Source organism: Stegodyphus dumicola, chromosome X2, assembly GCF_044657685.1.
Source record: "Stegodyphus dumicola isolate Sdum_Otavi_A_Nest chromosome X2, ASM4465768v1".
Taxonomy (NCBI): domain Eukaryota; kingdom Metazoa; phylum Arthropoda; class Arachnida; order Araneae; family Eresidae; genus Stegodyphus; species Stegodyphus dumicola.
In genome coordinates, this window is record NC_140781.1 from 159,504,613 (window position 1) to 159,521,992 (window position 17,380).

The window sequence follows — 17,380 nt, forward strand, 5'->3', positions numbered from 1 at the left end:
TTCTAATTTCGTGACAAAGCAATCGATAAGAAAACAAGCCAGGCTTCCAAATACCAGTGGAAATCCCGTTGACCAGAGAACGGGCACGCAATTCCATTCAGATGCTGCGTTCCATCGTAACCTTGCGCTGCTCCATCTAATTTTTTCGGCTTGTAGTAAGGCATCGATTTTTCCTCTACAAGCAGCATGCAGTTCACTGACACTGTTAGGGAGAGCTGAAACATATCACAAGTCGAACGTTTCCTGGACGGGCTTAGGAATGCAGACAGTGCAAAGTAATTTCCCCAGCTTTATTTTCAGTAGATTTCTTGAAATAGACTTTGGTACTCTTTAATGTCTAAACAAAGAGCCGCTCATCTAGTGATGGAATCTGGTAAAAACTAGAAAAAATATGCATACACTTAAGCTGTTTCCAATCCCAACTAGTCTTGGATTCAGATTCCTTCCAACTAACGGAGCTAAATATCTTAAGAATTTTATAGTTTTCCAGAAGTGTAACGCAAAAACGAGTCAGTTCTCCTTGAAAGCAATCTTAAAATATAAGATTGTGCTAGAGTAAACGCAATAATAATTAAAAAATATTAATGTGACTGCTACAATAATATCTGACTAATACTGAATATTGAGCCTGTTTACAGGCCTTACTAATATTTATTATAATGATTTTTCTACTAATATGCAGCTAGGGTTAGCATATTACTCAGTATGAAAAATAAAATATCATTACAATTCTTAAAGTTTTCAACTATATATATATATATTAATAACAATTATATTAATATTAAATTTCTACGAAAACTGCATATTAATAGAATATCTTTATAATATGTTTTCATCACAAAATGTCCATCAATTTTCTTCTCTTTCTCAGATAAATATCCTTTTGTTACGTTAAGAGAAGCATATAAATCTAAAATGCTAGTAAATTAGATTGTATAAATAAAATTTCACACATTTTAGGTCTTCTGTGATATTAATAATGAAAATGAAGTTCAGAAAGAGTACTATGAAAATTAGTTATAAGGTGAATAATTTTCTTTAAGACACATGTTTTCCATCATGGATAGTCATAATGAATTAAGAGCTATTTTGCATAAAATTTTTAATATTTCTCATTTTTATTTTACGTGTTATTTCTTTTAAGTTTAAATCACAACAAGCTGTTCTGCAACCATAAAACAACATCATTTTTGATTGGAAAACCTTCTTTACTCATTGATAATTTATGAAACAAAAACCGAAAATTCGAAACAAATACATTATATATCAGAAGTATCAAATTGAAAGCGTATGTTCTGGTCAAAATGATTAGTGAAAATGCCAAAAGAATACCTTCTTTTAATGGTGTTGAATCAGTCTGCTCTTTTACGGGATAATTACTAAATCATAATTATGGTACTAATATCATGAGTGTAGCATACGGATCATTTGTCTAATGACAAACAGCTAAATCTTATCTAATGATTTATTACTAAAGTATTTTCACTTTGTCTTCTAACTCGGTGCTTGTTTAGAATATATTGTATTTTTCTGTTGGTTCAGCGTGACATGTTTAAGTAAAAACGCCATTTAAACGATACAGCTTTTAAAGTTTATTTAATTTACATAACAGTTATTTCATGTTTAGAACCTTTACTATTACTTCCCGCCTTTTGTTTTTCCGCCAAAAGGCAAATTTTCTTGCGTGTATTTAAGTGAGGATTTGAGATTGTGAAGTCAGAGCGTGTTCTGCCGTTTGAAGACTACGTTATTAGTTTTGCTATTCTAGATAAGAGTTCTTGCCTTCGACGTTGCTTCTTGACGATTGCTTAAATTCATGCTAATGTAATCCGATCTAACTTCGAGATTAAATTGCTCTGTGTAGCCTTTGGCTGTTATATATTTAAATTTAGCTTTACATTTGAATCTCTACCTTTTAGTTTTCGCCGTAAGTGCTTAGGGATTGGTAAGCAAAGGAGTGCCTGCTGCTCATCTAAGTGAGCTTAAAATAAAAAAGTCTTACCCCCTTCTCAAGCTTCTGTACTTTAATTTTGGGCAGAGCGATAAGTCGTTTTAAGTCTAAAAAACGTTGAACCTTATAAGCTTGAGTTTTTAGAACAGAATAGAAATTCATCTGACACTAGAATATGTAAAACATGTATCTTATTACTTCGGAAATTGCTTACGCGATACAGCTTAAAGACTTTTTCTTAAAAATGCAGAAATTTATCTGGCATAAAACCATGTGTATTTTAAATTTTAAACTCATATTTTTCCCTCTTTCGAAAAGCATCTAATACACTGTCAATTAAGTTTAAAATTAATGTTAGTATTTTATCTTTCTGTGTAAAATGGCTCTTGCTAATTATACAGCGATACCAAAAATACTGAATTTATGTAGGACTATTATAGTGAGAATACGCCATAATTTTCCTAAATAAATGCGGCTTTGAAAAAAAAACAATAAGTTCCGATTAAGCGCGATCATTTTTTTATTTATTCGAAGTGATAGATAACGTCACTCATCAACGATATACGGAAAGCTAAAATTAATGGGTTTAAAGTGAAAAAAAAGTTAAATCTTTTAAATATATGAATTTTTAGCTGAAACATTGTGGCTATAGAAATTATAGCTATCTTTTCTATAATTCCAAGCTTATAAAATTAAATCTTTTAAATATATGAATTTTTAGCTGAAATTGTGGCTATAGAAATTATAGCTACTCTTTCGATAATTCCAAGCTTATAAAAGGCAACGGTAATTTATATCACAATAGCCTCTAAGCATTATTCTACTAATTTCTCAGATTTCAAAGATTCAGAAGATATTTTGTCTGACCTTTCTGCAGGATTAATTAGAATGCGATTTGCTGGCTAGTTTGCCTTTTTGGATACCTGTTTAAAAACTAAACCATAAATTGTGGATGAAATTAATGTCTTTAAGCTGGACAAGCTCTTGCTAACAAGGTAAAGAAATCATAGTTTTGCATTATATGTTGTATTAGTGGGACTGTTATGTTGCTTGAAACCCAACTTTCGTTCAAACCCAATTTAATTACTCTCGCTTTAAAGTTCCTTCAATACAGCTAAACAAACTGCACGGTTTATTATACCAGCAATGAATACATGCTTCTCCACTTTGCTTGCGGCTATACATCCCACACCATCACGGATCACCCTCTTGGAATTAAACGAATTTGAGTCAAAATCAGTGCTCTGTTTTCTCGAAACAGTGTGGCATCCGTTACTACCGAAAATATCAAATTCAGTTTGGTGTCTAATGAATAGTGAATTCCAGAATTTAGGAATTTTTAGTAAGGAGATCACTGCAACTTCGAAGCACCTGTCTTTTACTTTACAAACCAATAAAGTGTTCCCCAAGCACGTTTCCAGAGATATTGCGAGCCATTTATCACTCTTATCTGTTATTGCAGAAATCCTGCACCAATCATTCGGCACAGACTTGATTTATTTCATTACTTTTCCATTTAATAATCGTCTTTATGATACCTTACTTTCCTCTTCCATTTTTGTTTTGATTAATACACTAACTGTATACTTTTGAACTATTTTCCGAACACAAAGAATGATTTCGTCTTACAGTTTTGAGGAGCTAATTTTATACATGTATACAATTTTGATGTGAACTTGTTTTGAGTCTTTTTGTTAAATATCTCTTACTGTCGTCTTCAATTTCCTTTTCTAAATCTACCAAAATCAGTACCTTTATAAATTCAGTAGTCTTATCAAACATTTGATAAAAGATAATATTATCTGATATCAATGTTAAATTTAATCATAATTTAAAAGATTTTTTATGATGTCTAATATGAAATTTTATTCATCGAAATTCTCTTAAATAGTTCAGCATCTTCTAATACATGATACACAGATTCTTGTTTCATGTACTGATAACCTGTAGAATTGGTTTGGAAGGATAAACTAGTTTCAAACTCCTAACAGACGTAAAGGAATTTTTGTTCTGTTTGAAACTAACTGCAGAGACTTTAAAATATTTACATAAACCTTCTAATTTAATAGAATTAAAATATAAATGCACTTCTCATGCTATCAGAAATCAACCACCACTTGTGGCGATACAACTTAAATAACAGTCAAATTCAAATCTAAAAACGTCAACTAGTAGTCAAAGATTACATAATTAAATTTAAATCGAAGTTAAGAACTTTAACCGACGTAACAATTTACAAATCGGCAGCAATAAGCAAAGCCGAATTATAACAAGCTTACCAGAGTTGACAGAACTGAAGTAATATGGTCTCGAAAGACAGAAACACTCACTATCTTTCAATCTAAAAACCTCATCTTAAATACTCTATAACTGGTTTGCATTCTCGTGAGGAAACGGAATTAAATAACTGGTTAGTTTCACATAATAACCATACAGATTATATATCTGGGCATCTGAGCATAATCATGAAAGCTGATTTATTTTACATCTTTTGCTATCTAATTTCTAAATTTTCAATGAAAGTTTATAATGAAAGTTATATGTTTCAACATTAAAGACGATATATGTGAAGCGTAATCATCCCATTATTAAGACTGTAAAATGTGTGAAATTTTTAATTAAAAATCTTTGAAAATTTCTCCTTTTTAAGGCCACGGCAAAGGGTTGAAATTGAGAAACGTTGGTAGTTTTCTCGGAGTTTATTTTCTGACTGTAAAACTGATAGTCTAGATCGTCTAGATCTGTTTTCCCGAAACGTAACATAATACAGTCCAGTTTTAGTTATTTCTTCTTAATCAAGTATCTCTGTTAATCAAATTTTTCGGTAATAAAGCATCGGAATGTAGGTGGATACTATTTAAATCAGAAAGGTATTACGTTAGAAATTATATGAAGGAAACGTTCTCGAAGGATATTTGCCTTGGGAGAAATGTGTTCCTGACTGGAGGAAATGTTAGCCGGCTTACATTTATTTTTATTGGAGTTTGTTATTTGATTAAGGCAAAGCTTGTGTAAAGAGCTATCAGTATAAAGGGGAAAGATGCCTACGTGGAGAAAGAGAAATTGGCTCGCGTTTATTTTACTCATAATGATAGAGAAAATCACGAAACCTCCCATGCAACCAACCCACTCGCCTAGATTTGAGCGTTCATCTCAGTTTGTGGCGAATGCTGGTGGAAAAAACCTTTCAAGGTTTATGCAACAAACAGTTCAATAATTCAGAAAGTACAGAGACTACCTGCGTGAGTAATTCAGAAATGTGATTGAAAGAATCTAAATACAGCACAGCGGTTTAATACTATTTTTCCTTTATGGTATACACATTTTTACACAAATGTAGAAATTTCATTACGCTTTTACACTGAATATCAGGCGGTATATAAAAGGTAAGTTATCCTTTATTTAAAAACTGCTAATAACAGAATTGAAAAGGCTATTAAAAGAATTTTTTACGTACGAAATAGTGTACACCCATAGAGAGAGAAATAGTTCAGGAGATAATTAGACAGACGAAATAAGTTTTCATAATGGGACAAAAATGAAAATGTGAGGAGGAATTTACACAAAATCGCACTCCAAAATCAAAAGTTTGCTGTATAACAAAAACAAAGAGAAATTGTATATAATAAACAAAGTAATAAAATATAGTATAAGATAACAATTCTAGGGAAGAAACAGCATAATAAACTCTCTGTGAAAGAGTTCTTGTTGCACTTCCCATGAGGTAGGTAAATGCAGCTTTCCCAATTAGCAATAACACGAATGCGCAAATATTTCTCTACCCCTTTAAAAAATATTTAAAAAAAGATAAAGGAAAGGTAAGTAAAAAAAGGAAAGTAAAAAAAGGAAAAGGGGGAAAGAAAACCTTTTCATAAACGACTTTTCCTACGTCAAAGGGTTACTTCTCGAGAGCTTTCCATTAGCTAGCAACGTAACTTAACTCTTTTTTATGGTTTGGGACAGAAAGAAGGCATCTTTCATTTCTGCCAAAAATAGAAACCTTTCTATAAATCTTAAAAATGAAACCTCTTGACCTCTTACTTAATTTGTTTTCATGAAATATGTATTTCACGTACAATACATTCATTTCGATCAATTATTTTCCATTGTAAGGTATTTCTCCCACCTTCTTGGCGTCTCTTCGTGGTGTAGTGGTTCTGCTCACTGGGCCGGTATCCAGAGGTCCGTGGTTCGCTTCCCGGCGAAGGCGGTTGCTAATTTTTCATCTTGCCTGATTCCAAAAATACCTAATGTCTCTACACTATATACTAGCAAAGTTTCGACTACATATATTCATGCATAAAATAATAATATATAGTACCTTTACTAGAAAAAAAGAAGATTTAACTATGCAATAAAGTTGATACCATTGTTATTAGAGACAAATAAAGCTTCATTTAAGTAATTTAAATCTTTTGTCGAGAGTTATATTCTGGTTAATACTCAAAGAACTTCAGAATTGTTTTAATTATTCGAAAAAAGCATCTGGAATCAGACAGTGAATGCATATATTTATACTGTGAAATTTCATTAATCAAGGCAGGAAATGTTACATATTCCACAAATGTTCTTAAATTTAAATGTGTCTACGATTATTTTTGTTATTCTATTCATAAGCACTGGATTCATGTATTAGTTCACAATTTAAATCCCTAAGAAACGCTTACGAAGAATGCTGCCAAGTAATCTAATTATTTAAAAATAAATGTACCTATATAACTTCAGCTCATAATTGCTTTCATACTTGGGAATAAAAGTTTTAGATTAAAAAACGTTCTTTCATGAAAGCTTATTTTTATTTTGTACGACTGAAAATCAAATGAAGTAGAATAATCAACGTTGGAGAAAGATGATACCCACGTATACAAATTCACGCCCACATCTTAACACTTTGGCCTTCAGAAATGCTCATATGCTCTTTAACATCGAATCAAACCATATAGGTGAACAAAACTGATGATGCTCACAAATGTGACTGTATCATCTTTAATATATAGATTAAATCCTATATCACAAATAAACTGGTGAACATGAAAGGAATCAATAAGCGCATTTAAATACATAACTCGAATTGCACAAAAGAAAAGATATAAATTCAGAAACAATACATAGCATTTTTAATGAACTTAACAAAATATATTCTAAACTTATGTAACATTTACGGGTAGTATGGCTAGTTTAGCTGGCCTTTTCAACAGACCAGCTTGGATTTTATGTTACAAACTCTAAAACTTTTATCCTTACCATAAATTAGTTCTTTGATTTTTTCCCAGTAAAAAAGTTGAAACGGGCATGTGTTTTTCCTTTGGCACAACTATACTGTTATTATTATTATTATCATTTACGTGCTCCGCACTTAAGCACTACGCGGAAGGGGGTTGCCTTCGGGGAGGACTTTTTAAGGGAAACTGGCTCGTATACACGTTATACCTGGGGAAAACTACGGAAACGTCCAGGCAGCCAACCCGTTCGCGAGAATCGAACCTCGGACAGAAGTGTTCAGCGACTTTACCGCTCAGCCGCTGGTGGGCTACATTACCCTTTCTACGTTATCTTTAGAAAAAATACCTTTTAAATCTTTGTTGTAAATGATTAATACAATCATTTCACAACCTTTTTCAGAAATGTTGGGGCACTTTAGCGGTGCACTGCGAGCGTTTCAAAGAGTTATCCAAAAAATTGTAAGATTAGGCCTCAGTTCTAGATATTAGGGATCGCCAAACTAGAACGTGTGTGGTGCAAATGCTTCTAAATCATTGGTGTTATTAAAGGAGATACTGGGCGCGGATTTAATATTCCTTCAATCTGGTTCAACATTTTAAGATATTTATCAAATGTAAAAATCAACTTCCCAACTGCACGTTTAAGATAAAAATTTAAGCATCTGTACACCTGTCTCCCAGATTCCTCCAAAGTGAGGAGCTCTAAGTATAAACTTCTAACGAAGCCTTTCACATATCAGCTATTTGGCTAAGAATTCATCGGGATATTTCCCCAAATTATATAGTCGCTTCAGTTCATTGTTAGCCCCAACGAAGTTTTGAGCATTCTCTTTATATATGGATGCACTTTTCCTTCTTCTAGAATGAGTCGTTCAAAGGCTGAAATGAATGACTCTGTAGACAAATTTGAAGCTATTTCTAGATGGACAGCCTGAGTCAAGAGCCAAACAAAAATTACAACATAAATTTTGTGTAATATGCCCTTCCTCTGATTTGTATATTTTATAAAAAAAAGGAGCCACAAAAATCAATACCAGTAAAGGGAAAGGAACAATTCAGTCTCTCTAGTGGTAAATTATACATTTTTTGATCTGGCAATACTGGTTTTACCTTGGGCACATGTCACTCTTTCTCGCGTGATCCTTCTAGCAAAAATTACGTCCACTTATCGGCCAAACGTTTTGTCTAACACTACACAAGAGCATTTGTGCTCCAATATGGAAGGTTCGAATATGACAGTCTAACAATTAAACGAATTAATTAATTATTTTTTATGCTTTGTGTTAAAGGCCAAGTTTGATTCCTGTAGCCTACCACCTACTCTAATAACTTTATATTCATCTAAAATAGGTAGCCAGTTAAAAGCCCTTTCTAGGCTTTAGATAGTCAGTTAAACGTCCTTTCGAGGCTTAGCCTTTTTGAACTCCTCAGGAACACATTGCTGTTGCAGTAAGGACAGCAAATGCTTTTCACTTGACGAGACCTCGTCAACCGTCAGATGACACAGCTCATTCTCCTTAGAACTACGATTCCTAATCTTAAAACATAAGCAAAAACATTAATTAATTTAACATAACAATTAGTAATGATGAAAAGGGAGTCCAAAAAGAGCTGTCAACAGTTACTGTTACAGTTACTTTAGCAACAATTTTAAGTTCGAGCAGATAGTTTTCATTTGATGTTTTGAAGCTGTTGCTAACATTGTTGTAATTAATAATCTCTTGATATAGAAAATTTGGTCCTTGATACCATAAAAATTTATCAACAATATGTTTCGGGCTCAAACCACGAAACATTAGGTTAGCAGGATTGCTGCTCTGACATGTGGCCAGGAGAAAGTCTTAGTTAACTGTTGGATACACGCTATTCTATTTGACATGAAAATCTTTAGAAGATGAGGGAGGATGTGTATCAATCTAGGCTAACACTATTGTTGAATCTGTATGCATAATAATGTCTCTATTCTTGAAGGTATTGCACTTGTTTAAATCTGACGTTATTAAATAAAAGAACAAAAGGAAACACCTTCTATCGTTCTTTGGCGACCGTTCTCAACTGTACGTCGCCAAATCGATTTATGTAGAAAAATAGTGAGATATCTTAGGTGTAAGGCTGACGAACTTGTTTCTTCTATCACTTTCTCGTTCTATCACTTTCTCAGAAAGCGAATTATATTTTATGTCAGTTATTGTACTTTATTAATTGAAGAAGACTGCATGTTGAAAAATCTTTGAATCGTATATTAATAGCTAATGAAATCTTTAACCTTTCTTAATAACTTTAGAAAACATCAAACCAATTATTATACTGAAAAGTGCATCAGATCTGGGTTTATTAGATTATGCCAAAGCATGTTAAAGCCTAAGCGAATGAGTGCTTCGTAGAGAACTTTCTAAGAGAAACTGGCTATTATACATATTACACGTAAGAAAAACAACGATAACTCTTATGAAGCCAGCCCATTCTCCAGAATTCAAACATGGATCGTCTAAGGTTTTATTATAATTGAACCGAGTTATCTTATTTTGACTTTTCTGTAACTTCCATCATCAACTTTCCCCAGAATTAATTCAATGTACATATAAGCTTCTCTTCGCTTAGTTTTTCGGAGAAGTTTTAGCAGCATAGGCTGGCGTCTTTCTACTTCAGATTTTCAGCTACTGCAAATTATCCTACCGACACAAATATCTGCTAGCCACAATTTCAATCTTAATGAAGGTTGAACCAAGGTTTATCACGTTAATGTTATTATTTACATTTGATTCGATTTGAACTTATGTTTATTTACCCACTAGTCTGACACCCGTTTCTGTTAATAATTTTCATTTTCTGTAACCCGTCAGGTCAATTGTGTTAATGAACCTTTTTAATTAATATTTTACTTTCATTCAGATAATTTTATCTAAGAAGTTAAACGGAACGAAAAGTCCTCAGGCCATCCATTGCAGTTACCTTAAAGTACGAGAATTAGCGTAACCTTATAACTGAAAGACTAGCATTTAACTGTCTTATCCACTAGGCCAGTAATGGGCAGTAAATTCGAAAGATAGCATATCTTTAAAGAAATTCGTATTAAAAGAAGCTTTTATAAATTACAGTCTTATTTTTTATTTTACTTATTTTTGGAGACGATAAATTTTTATGACTACTAGAGACCTACAGGCAGATCATATATTTTCAAACTAAAGCAATATAGTTATATAAACATTTCAGGGTTTTAAGCTTTAGGAACGTTGCTTTCGGCAAAGTTTTCTAATTTAGGCTGGCTGGCATTAGGATGATACATGGAGAATCTCACTAGAGCACTATGTGACTAAACTGTTCAGGCACCGGAATCATGCTCAAAACGCTTATACAATCAATCTATTAGTTGATTGACGATTTTTAAGCAGATCATATTTAAGCCATAGATCCCATTCATTATAAGCCATAGATGCCGTATATCCCATAAGCCATAGATCCATTTTACATCATAGATCCCATTCTGCGATCAGTGATGTAAAATGTTGTCTTATGATCATTGAAAAGTATCATTTTGCTGTCAAAACCACCATTCCTTATGAATTTTAGTTAAATACGGCATAAAGAACTTTTGTTTATAAACAGATACAGTGGATGGACAAAAATATAGAAACACCTTGTGAAATGCATGTTTGAAAAGAAAGATTGATTTTAATGAAATATGTAGGTGGCGCTGGCATTTTTGACTACTGACGCCACCTATACAACTTCGTAAATGTGCTAAACAGTTCAGTTGTTGTTGGAGTACTGTTATGTGAGGTTGTCATTGCATTATGTCAGAGTTAACAGACTTCGAACGTGGGCAAATTGTTGGAGCACGTATGGTAGGTGCTTCCGTAAGCAAGGTAGACGAGGTGTTTAGTGTTTCAAGAGGTACTGTATCGAAGATTTATTCCGCATATTTGAAAAGCGGAAAAACATCATCTGCTAAATCACAGCGCGGATGAAAGTGCGTCCTGAGTGACCGAGACAGATGATCATTAAGGGCAATTGTGACGAAAAATAAGAAGACCACAGCTGCGAAAGCTACTGCTGAAATGAATGTTGTGTTACTGAACCCTGTGAGTACCAAAACAATTAGAAGGGAGCTTCATAAACAGGGAATTGCTGGCCGTGCTGCAATTGAGAAGCCACTCATCAGTGATGCTAATGCCCGTAACAGGAAAAGGTGGTGTTTAAGTCATAAAGCCTGGACTATAGAGCAGTGGAAGCGAGTAATATGGTCTGACGAGTCTTCTTTCACATTGTTTCCCACTTCTGGCCGAGTTTACGTCTGGAGAACGCCATCTCAAGCCTATAATACAGACTGCTTGTTGCCAAGAGTGAAACATGGCGGGGTTCTGTTATGGTTTGGGCAGCCCTATCGTGGTTCTCTGCTAGCCCCATGATAACTGTGTCAGGGCACTTGATTGCCAAGACTTATGCGAACATTTTGGCCGATCAAGTTCATCCCATGGTACAAACTTTGTTCCCCGATGGTGATGGTGTCTTCCAAGATGACAAAGCCCCTGTTCACACAGCTCACATTGTCCAGGACTGGTTTTCTGAGCACGAGGATGAGTTGTCCCATCTCCCCTGGCCACCACAGTCACCAGACCTGAATATTTTCGAACCTTTGTGGTCTACATTGGAACGGAAAGTGCGTTCTCGTTATCCACCGCCAACATCGTTATCTGAACTTGCCACCGTTTTGCAGGAAGAATGGTATAATATTCCCTTGGCAAACATGCAGGAACTGTATTTATCCATTCCGAGAAGACTGCAAGCTGTTTTGGATTCCAACGGGTTTCCTACACCAAATTAAGCAAAGAAACATGTTTTTTTAAAGGTGTTTCCATATTTTTGTCCAAGATATTTTTGTCCAAGATTTGTAGATATATATCTGTCTTGATACATTTCCTTACAGTCTTCTATAATCATTTTCAAACGACCAAAAATGTATCATATATTTTAGTTTCTTTGCAATAAAAACTAGATTTCATTGAAACTGCAAGACATATACACGCAAGTTTTTATAATATTTCAGAACTGTAAATTAACTTCATTACAAATTCATGAATAGCAAGACTATCTAAGAACTTCAAGAAGCATTACGTAATTAATTTGAATCAACAAGTTAATCCTAGATTTTATTTTTGAATTAATGATTATACGTAAAGTAAATTAAGATTTAAAATATTATGTATATTTTGAACGTAAGAATTATTTAAATTACCATATGGAACATTTTGAAGAGGAAATGAGCCATAGAAGCTTGTAATATAAAGCTGTAAATGTTAAAACAGAAATTTTAAGCCTTGTTTCTAGCAAGCGAGTCAAAACTTCATGCCATTAGGAATCACCGTTTATAATGCAAATATTCTAAGGCCGCAAACTGACTTTTTAAGAACAACAATTTGGTACTTATAGCACTTTAAAAACAGTTAAACAGCTTTTTAATTGAAAGAAATAGTTCAGCAAGTTAATAAGGATTTTGAATTTTTCTGTTATTATTATATTTCAGATAATCCATATGCATAAATGAATAACCTGTAGCTAAATTTTGGAAAAACAAAATGAGTCTGATATGGGGAAACTTTAGTAAAAGAGATTAATGTCTCAGTTTTAATATGTGTGAAATGGAATTTCTCAAATCTAGTTAAATTCTAAGCCCCCTCAACCCCTCAGTCAGAAATTCTAGCCCCCTCAACCAGAACATTAGTAAAAGCTGGCTTAGTATCAAAAGGAACGAGGAGTAGTTTTGTTGCTCTTGTTCTGCTAAAAGTAATATATGTTTAAATAATACACAGATTATAGATTTTTCTGCGATGAATTTAACTGTCGTAAAATCGGAACTAAAATACTTTCTTCTTATTCCTAGTTCCATTTCTTTCTGATTATAATTGTGAACTAGTTTAATAGATGTAAATCTGCAGTTTTATTTCAGTTAACTCGTTATTTCTCATTCTGAATCTTTCCTGCGTTTCTGCTTTTCATCTATTCCACCAGAAAAGCATATTAAGAGCATGTAAACTAAGGAGCGAGAATATGACTTTGAATCTAATCAAAAGCTTTGGCAAATTACACCAGAGTACTAAGTCACCCTGATACTGCGATATGCTGATTGTTGGTCAGTTAGCTTTCATTTATAGTACGTCAGAAGGCGCCTTAGGAGGTTCTTACTGCTTAATATTTGATTTGTGAATAATTGAACTGGTACTGTATTCTCAGGCTGCAAGTAGTGGAAATTCATTTTTGTTATTGATTTTAGCTGTGTAAATTTAAGTTGAAGCAATAAATGTTCTACTTACTTTTATATGATTGCTGCTATTACTTTGAATTATCTGAAATTTAAGTAAGCGAGTACACGATATTGTGTTAGTCAATCTAACAAGCTCATAGTTTTAAGAAACTTTGAAAGTAATTTTTTAAACTGAAATTAAAATATAGTCTTTACAATAATAAAAGGTTTTCAATTCAAATTACAAATAACGCAGCAATTAAAAAATAGAACAAGCAATTCGTTTACTTACTCAAAAAATATATTTACTCTTCTAAAGATTTTTAAAAAGGTGTTTACAGACATCCCTCTTTATATAGAAACTGCAATCAAAAGCGAAATTTATCTTAAATTAAATGATCAGCCTGCCATTTTTTTAAATAATTTAATTTTTTATTCATTAATAACCTGAGAATCAAAATTCTAATATTACACCTAGCCCCAAATAATTGGATTGTTTAATTTAGGCAAGACCTCTTTGACTAAGCTCATCATAGTTTTGACACAGCAAATTTCTCCTCTCCAATCTCATTCTTCAGCCCTACTGATGGGACTTCCGTCTGATAGATTGTAAGCGCAAAGATACTACATTCACAACCGTTCATTAACTAGGATTCTGACTCGAATCCAAAAGTCCCGGATTCTCAGCCAACTGCTGCACGGCATAAGACGGCCTTAAATAATTGAGTTAATTTATAAGATTGGGCTTGAAATATAAGATATTTCTCTCACCCCATTGCAGTTTAAACAGTACATATAATTATGTCACGAAAGTAATGTGTTTATATGCTTCTCTTTCCAGCTACCCTTATAGTTATTACTAGTTTTAAAATTACTACTAGTTTTTTTATTCCTAGTTTACTAGTTTTTTATTGCTTGTAACTACGCGAGCCACGAATAATGAAACAAAGAGCAGCAACCTTCTATGTTACATATAGCGTAAATTAATCAAGTTTCTGCCCAAATACTCAGTGAAACTGGAAACAGTATCAAATTTATTCTTATCCTAGCAATATAATATTATTTCAAATAGTAGAATTTTTTCTGTTCTTATGCCCAGAACCCAATGTTTTCTAAATATTAAGTTCTCTTTATAAATTTTATATTTTTGATACTCATACATATGTGGGACATAGATATACATATAAGTAGATTCATGTACATACGTAACATATGTACATGCATGCGAATCCTGGTTTTTTATATACATCTTTACTCCTGGCAATTATTTCCAAAAAGGTGTTTCGTTTCCCTACATCTCTCACTTGCGTACATACACACAGATATGTGTGCAGACACACATATACACACATATTTGCATATACATACATGGTCATTAATGCTACACACATATATGCATGTACATACATGTCATTAATGCGAACGTTTGATTTTTCATTATGATAATTATTGATGAAAGGATATTTTCTCATGAAAAAATTATTCACAGAACATGTCTGATTTTTAGAGTTTCTGCTTGGATATTTATGAAAATGCAGTTAATTATGAATAGACAGAAATTAATCTATAAATAAAAAGTGATACTTCTTTCCAGTTTAACAAGCATTTTTATAAAGCAGTTCATTCAAAGGGAGAATCAGATTTTTTAAAAGTTCTGCTAGCATATTTATGAGAAAGCATTTAAATATCAATAGACAAAAATGGATCCTTGAACTAATAAATTTCTTAAAAACATATAGTTTAAAAACTATTACATATAAACCGCAAAATAATATTTCACATTTAAGTAATTTAGATAACATGCACATCTCGCATTTATCATTTGCTTAGAATAAAAAAATTAAAAATCTAACAATGAAATTGTTTCCCAAACCAAAGCAGAAACAAAAATAGAATAAAATGGAAACAACCGCCCATTTTCCAATTTGTTATTGAGAATTCGATTTAATTCAGTTTCAAAGTTTTATTCCTAATAAAATTAAAGAAAAAAAGACTTTGAAAAATGAAAAACATATTGAAAGAATTATATGATTTAAAATGACTTATTTAAAAAATTATTTACACAAATATACCTTCATTTAAAGCCAACGAAATAGTGATTTATTACGTAATTGCTTTTGAAGAGGAATTTCTGTTCTATTCATGACTGTTCGATGCGTGAAATGAGAGATCTTGTGGATGAGTTAAAAAATAAAAGCAAGAAATCTCTTCGTTTTTCTCGAGAATACATATAAAATTCTTTTCATGAGATTAATTTTAATGGAAAATACTAGAAGCCAATTTGTACTGGACTGCTACTGGAATCTTGTCTTATAAATTAAATTAGCTCATACAATTTCTTATCTAATTTTTATAAAGAATTGTGCATTTATTTTGCAAATATATGTTATTTAGTTTTACTAAAGAGTGGGGGATTGTATGCTAGATTCTCACAAAAGAAATGTATTGAACAACAAACAGGAAATTCTTTAACATTTTTCTTATATTTAAATGCAGAATTTGCAAACCTGAAAGCGATAAACAAACATAAGATTTGTGTTCAATATGATTACTAGAAATATCTTTTAAAAATAAAAAATAAATCTCTATGCTATGCCATCATTGCAAACTAAGCATTTATATGTTATAACGGTTCGAAAATGACCCTTATAAAAATGAACTGCCGAAATGAAGATTAATAATCTTAGGTAAAATTATAACAGATTTTAATTAAAATAAAAGCCTATTTACAAAGAATAGGCATATAAGTCGAGAAAAGGAGAAATAAATTCATAAACTTTTTTGAAAAGTTATCGTTCCTATTGAAATTTTAAATTGTTAGACGGAAAATATCAAACAACGTCAAATAAAAGAGAAATGTTTACTTTTATTCGAGTTTTTCCTCAAAGAGGTTTCTTTATTCCTTTCAAGGAGAGGAAAGTGGTTCGAATCTATTCTCTCGAGATTAATTTCGAGAAAGCGTTTGAGCGGGGAAGGAGGAAATATGCGAATTAATTAAAGGAGAAAAATAATTGTTGTTTTTCATAAGTCGTTATAAAATTTTAAATCTTATTACATGCACTTAAGGCAAATGTACAGAAGATAAATAGAATACTTACTGAAAAGATGTACAGAAGATAAATAGGATACTTACTGAAAAGAGAGAAGTTAAAACCAGCGATGCATGTGCAAAAAGCACAGTCTTGAGTTCTTATGGAGTTTCACAGCTCTTCAGTTGGAAATTTTGGCTCTTTTCTTAAATTTCACAAGAAGAAGAAGAACATCTTATCAAATCGTGTACACAAAATTTGTAAAAAAGATTTTCTCTAACTAACTCAAAAACTGGAAATTAAAAAACTTTTCCGTTATTTTCCTTTCTGTCCTTTCCGTTTTCTTTAGAAAATCACTTCTGTTGTATATATGATGTTAGTAAGGCCACAAAATACAAAGAAACTCAAATTGTACGTTTCAGGTTAGGAAAACATTTCCTTTTTTTTTAAGTTTTTTATACTTTTTCTTAAATGCAGTTACAACGAAAGTTACAAAAATTTGCAAATGATTTTATATAAAGGTGGAAAAAAAGTTGTGATTTTCTTTTAAAATATGTAGGAAAGGGGGCGTAGCAAACGGCTTAATGGGACCGGGTCGAGCCCATGACCCGTCGCGCTCGCATCGCCAAGCTCCACTGAAAGGGGTTACCAGACAATGCTTCCCACCTGGCTCCCAGCTACGCCGCCAAAGGTCTCTCTAATCGCCAATCAGCTCGCTATCAGGCGAGCAAAAGTAATCCTAGCATTCTTATTCCTTTTTTTTTTCTTTCTACTTTGCTTTCTCTTTCTATGAATTATTTCGAATTTCATTAACAAAAGTTGAAAGAAACTGTGCAGTCACGTAATTTTTAATGTGTTCTTTTTGTTCAGAATTTAATCTGAATTTTATTTCTAATTATCTCAAACCTCTTTACTCTTATCTTTCGTAAGTATTGTT

At 32.5% G+C, this 17,380-nt stretch overlaps 1 protein-coding gene across 1 annotated transcript in view; it reads right to left on the reverse strand.

The window, feature by feature from the left end:
* The window catches only part of LOC118204240 (rho GTPase-activating protein 100F-like), a 264,758-nt gene extending 247,691 nt beyond the window's left edge, over window positions 1-17,067 (reverse strand). Inside the window, exon 1 of the mRNA XM_085808929.1 lies at window positions 16,548-17,067. The gene's annotated coding sequence lies outside the window, so the exon portion shown is untranslated. The remainder of the gene's footprint in view (window positions 1-16,547) is intronic.
* Between the last annotated feature and the right edge of the window lie 313 nt (window positions 17,068-17,380).